We start from the raw sequence: 6010 nt of genomic DNA on the forward strand, positions 1-6010 counted from the left end.
AGAAGGTTATGCCAAGCGGAAGACCAATCTGGCCTCATACATTGGCCAGAGAAGAAGGAGCAGCTGGGTGAAGTGGCAGACCAGACCAGCTTCATTCATCAGCTGAAGAAGAAGGAGCAGCTGCAGGAAAGGCGAGACCAGGCTGGCCTCATCTATCAGAGGAGGAGAAGCTGCACAAAGCTGGAGACCAGGCTGATCTCATTTGAAATATACTCGGAGTCGAGAGTGGATTTCATGCTCTTTATTCAGCTCATAGTGGTGAGGAGGAATGGAAGTTCCCCCAGAATGTCTGCTTTATATACATTATTTACACAATGGGCCCCACGTGATTGGCTAATTCCGGGATTCTCCTGTAGGCCAATCAGGTTGCGGATTCACTTCCACCTGGAGCTGGATTGGGTGGCTCCTGTGGACCAATCAGACTGCTGCATTCTGAATCCTATTGTTCTAGGACCAATCAGACTGCTGCCTTTTGGATCCTATTCAACTCAGTACATAACATCATTCATCAGCCAAGATGCTCCCGTTCCACACACACACACACACACACACACACACAAACACAGCCCTAAACAGGGGGCAAACCTCTCTCAGGTTCCAGTCGGATGGAAAGTTTTTTTTCAAGAAACAAAAAAATTCATGTCCCCCCCTCCACCTTCTGCCCTGTCAGCACAGCCCCAGATTTTTGGATTTCACAAGAAGGTAAAATAATTTGCTTTTTGGATTTTTTTTAATGTTCTTTCACGCACAGCGATATCCTACATATTACAGTCTGGGAGCCAGTCCTTCTGAGCAGCTCAGTGCAGTATATAAAATGTTTCCACCAATCAAAGTATTAACAGACTCCCATCTGCAAAGCTTAAGCAAAGCGGCTGCATTGTACGCCTGCAAAGCCCTCGGCCGCCGAAAACTTTGAAATCAATCCCAGTGTGCTAGATGCAAATCGCCGGAATGTAGGGATGCTAACCATCAAAACTTCGATATTTCATGTTTAGTGTTATTGGGAACAGCCAATTATGGCTTCCATCCAAACCCCTAAAGAGCAGCAATGATCCAGAACTCTCTGCATTGCATTTACAAAGGGTTCTTGAACAGTGCACTATCCTGCACACTAATAAGAACTCAGGTGTGCAGATCCCTATCCAACGCAGCCCAATCTATATGCAAAAGGGGTGTTTGGGAAGTCGCAGGGTAACCTCAAAGTTTGTAGCGTTGCAATAAGACCTCAACTTGCTTGGTAGTTCTGCCAACTTCAAAAAGTGCATGGAAGGGCAGCCGGATCAGTTTCTCAGCAGCAGCCCCTAAATTGTGAGCTCTCCACACAGGTGTATCTTGCATCTCCATTGTCTAGCTTTCAGTGCGATGCTGAATTTGCAGTTGAGAGTCCAGTTGACCTGTGATCAATTCGTATAAAGCACTTGGTTTCTTTGCTTGGGCTGCCACCTGGTGGCTCAAATTATTACAAGCGTTTGGCAGACAGCTGGAGAGGGAAGCCACAAACTCTAACTGAGATGTTAAAAGCGTGCTTCTCATATGAGGCGATTAAACCGCCAGATTTAATCCCCAAACCAGGTTTGGGAGAACTTTGCCCTGTTCTCTAGTTTACCTGTTGTAGCTGAAATGGCTATCTGGTGGCAGCTTAAAGCTAACCAGCCTGGAGAGCTCAGTTGGTTAGACTAGCATAGTGCTGCTGATGTCGAGGTTGCAGGTTTGATCCCCGTATGGGACAACTGCATATTCCTGCATTGCAGGGGGGTGGACTAGATGATCTTCAGGGTCCCCTTCCAACTCTATGATATAGATGGAGACAATTTATTTTTCCGTAATTGGACAAAACGTACTTTGGCAGCTATGGCACATTGAACTTCAGCCTTAAGACAACATTTAAAATTGCTCAGACATCTTGCTTTCTTATTTTTTTAAAAATGCCCAAGAGTTTAAAATTTTGCCAGCCTTAATGAATAGGTGAAGAATCTATCCACACAACACTGGCATAAAAACCCTGCACATCATAGCCGTCAACCGCCCCTTATTTGGCAGCAAAGTCCCTTATCCTAGCGCCGTTTCCCGCTGCTGTCCCGGATTGATGATATCCCATAAATTTTCCGGGTTTCAAAGGAAGCAGCTCCTCTCCCTCCCTCCCTGCTGGCCAGGGAGGAGGGAGGCTCCAACTGTGTTGCTTGGCTGCGTTGCTCACCCAATAAGGAGTCTAAGAACGACGGGGGGTGGAGCTTGCATGCCTTGCAAATTGGCTGCGTTGCCTGGGGACTCGCCTTTGCTCAGTGCTTCCCAGTGGAGAGGTGACAGTGGTTTTCCTTGCTGCATCCCCTTTGCCAGGTTGCTGCACTGTGGGAACCACCTCTTGAGGCTTCGTTTGGCTGCCGGCTGGGCTTTCTGCCTTTGGCTCGGAAGGGCTCAGAAGTCGAACATACCTGTGCTAGGAAAATCCCTTATTTTGGCTGCTGATCCCTTATTTTCGAGGCTGCTGGTCCCTTATTTTCAAATCTGTGAGTTGACAGCTATGCTCAGACATCTTACTTTCTTATGTTTTTAAAATTCCCAAGACTTTAAAATATTACCAGCCTTAATGAATAGGTGAAGAATCTATCCACACAACGCTGGCACAAAAACCCTGCACATACACTATGTAAATGAATGAAAGTTTTCTATTCTCTTGCTTTTTTCTCCCCCATTCTCTCCCCCCACCTCTCTTCTCCCCCAGCTTCATGCTGCCTATAACAGGGGTGTCTCCCATGGAATGTAACTGATCTGTAGAAAGGACTCTATGAATTGAAAATGGAGGCGTCCTGTGTACTTTTGTACACTGTTATGTACTGAGCTTGGATCCTAGAATAGGCAGGTAGGATCCTAGAATGCAGCAACCTGATTGGTCTGCAGGAGCCGCCCAATCTGGCTCCAGAAGGAGGTGAATCAGCCTATTACTAGAACAATAGGCAGAAGGCAGCAACCTGATTGGCCTGCAAGAGCAGCCCAATCAGGCTCCAGGAGGGGAGTTGAATCAGCCAATCACATGGGACCCATTGTGTAAATAATGTATATATCGCCAGAGGTTTTTTGGGGGGGGAATTCATTCGCTGTTTACTATGAGCTGAAATAAAGAGCATGAAATCAATACTCTACTCTGAGTATATTTCATACATGCAACCTCTTACTGCTGCATGGCTGGAACATGTCCCACTGAACGTAAGGGAATGTGAGTCTCTGGCTGAAAAACATTCTCCCATCCCTGCAGCATAGGTTTGACTAATGCTGATATTCCCAGCGCACATGCCTCTCTGGTTTTGAAGCAGGAATCACCCAAGGAAGCCTATAGACCACTTTATCACTCCCTGGTTATGTACTGATTCTGGATTTGGGGGAGCCAGGGGTGCCAACTTGAATAAAATAGGGTGGGAAGTAAGTCCCATCCTGCATAATTGATCACAAGATACAGTGCACAAACAGCATTTGAGATCCCACAGCTAATTCTCCCCTGGTCTCCTCGCTGGCCCAAATAGGACTAATTTAGCCAGCTAGCCCTGGTGATCCTCTAATGTTTATTGGATGGATTTCCCCCCTACATTGATTTTTGAATTCTGAATTTATTGTTATTCACGTTTTATACTGTAATTTATGCTGCTTTTTGTTGCATCAATTAAGTGTTTTAAATTTGTTGTTAGCTGCACTGAGCCCGGTTTTCTGAACCAGGAAGGGTGGGGTATAAATAAATGATGATGATGATGATGATTTGAATGGCAATGCCCATCAACTTTACGGAGGGTGTCCCCCTTAAAATATCTTTATGGAGGGGGAGTCAAAGGATTTCGGCCCCTAGGTGTTGGCTCCTATGGGGGGGAGCATCCGTTTCTTCTTTTTCTTCCAGAATTAAAATCCACCATAATGTCTAATCGTCTCAGGGTCATGGGTTCAAAACCAACACAGGGCAAAAGACTACTGCATCGCAGGGGGTTGGACTAGATGATCCACGAGATTCCTTCCAACTCAACCACTCTATGATCTATGATATCAAGTATCTGCTCCTTAATCTGGTACAGTGCAAATGAACGAAGAATTAAGTGTACACCAATACATTTTACAGGGAGGAATTCAGCTAACTCTATTTATAACGCAGATGGGCACAAACACTAGTTCTTTTGAGTACATTTGCAGAGACTGAGCAGCCCAGACAAAAGGGTTTTTGGAGCAAAAAGGAAACTCCTTGGACGAAAAGACTCTGTTCTTTCCAGATGTTTAACACATTGAGTGTCTGCTGCCACGTCGGATGGAGTCTGGCTGTACACTCTCCCACTTGCTGCAGAAACAATTTTTTCCGCTGCTCAGTGACATTAAAAGACATCTTGTATCCGAGACTTTTCACATGCAAAATTTCCAGTCTAGCATGTGTTAGGACTGAGAAAAGGCACTCGTGAAGGAGGCTGCAGGAATGGAAGATTTTCATTATATTTCATCGTTGCAGTCCTTCCGTCGCCCATTACCCACTCCTGATCATGTGCTCACTCTACTCCAGCTACCGATGCAGGAATATATAGATATATTTACAAGAAAATACCAATTTTCACTTTAAAAAATGACTTGTGACCCCCAAATGCAGCCATCCTTCAAAATCTCCACTTCTGAAATCTGACTTTTGTGATGCACGTCTCCTAGCGAATCCACAAAAATGTGTATGTTATGGGAAATAGTGTCTAGAAATGCATATATTCCTGAAAACAAAATAGTATTCTACCAAGGAAAATGTGTGTATGGGGGGGCACAAAAATGCTGGGGAACTTTCGTGAGGACCTTTTACAATACAGTGGTACCTCAGGTTACATATGCTTCAGGTTACAGACTCCACTAACCCAGAAATAGTACCTCGGGTTAAGAACTTTGCTTCCGGGTGAGAGCAGAAATCATGCTCCGGCAGTGCGGCAGCAGCGGGAGGCCCCAATAGCTAAAGTGGTGCTTCAGGTTAAGAACACTTTCAGGTTAAGAACAGACCTCCGGAATGAATTAAGCACTTAACCTGAGGTACCACTGTAATAATAATCACAAACTGATGTGGAAATGTGGAGAACTAAAATGATGAGAAAGATGAGAAACTGCAACAGATTTATCTGTTCCTACATCCAGTCATCTTTCTTCTCAGTCTTCCTCTATTCCATGAAAGAAGAGGTAATTTTGATGTGTTTAGTATTTTGACTTTTGTGTGTTTTAAAATACAGCTGTGAATTTTTCTAGGTTTTACTGTTTTATCTTATTGTAACCCACTTTGAGAGGGTGTGTGTGTGTGTGTGTGTGTGTGTGTGTGTGTGTAATCAAGCAGAATAAATTTCTCCAGCTAAGTCATACTCAGAGTAGAACTAATGATATAAATGGGCTTACGTTATGACTAATGTGGGATATTACACACAGTTCCTGCTAACAATCAAGTGATTAAGCAAGAAAACAGATCCTGCTCTCCCTAAACAAGAAAGCCAGGATACCCACCACTGTGATGATAGCAAATTACACTGGTGGCTACACCCATGCAGGTTGTTGACATCCATCTGTCTTGAGAGTCAATGAAGTCAAACTGCTAGAGAATCACAGCACCTGCGGCTTCAGAGACTGGTACCTTGTAACTGCTACCTCCTGCATTGCTTTTGCTGCATTGGCAGCACCCAAGTGACCTCCCTGGGGTGCAAGCCTAGTCAGTGTGTATGGAGGACCTGGGCTGCCCAGATGAAAATAGCCTGCTCTCTGCCTTGCTGATGTGGTCCAAAGGAAAGCAGAGCAATACGTTTGGCACCAGCTTGGCTGGAGTTGCCAGAAGGAGGCATACATGGTGCCATCCAATTGTCAGCAGTGGCGTAGCGTGGGGGGTGCAGGGGGGGCCGGCCGCACCGGGTGCAACATCTGGGGGTTAGGGTTAGGGGGCGCAAATCCACGGGTTAGGGGGCGCAAATTACTTGCCTTGCCCCGGGTGCTGACAACCCACGCTACGCCACTGATTGTCAGGGACTGCACT

Source organism: Podarcis tiliguerta, assembly GCF_965153285.1.
Source record: "Podarcis tiliguerta genome assembly, chromosome: 4".
Lineage (NCBI taxonomy): Eukaryota > Metazoa > Chordata > Lepidosauria > Squamata > Lacertidae > Podarcis > Podarcis tiliguerta.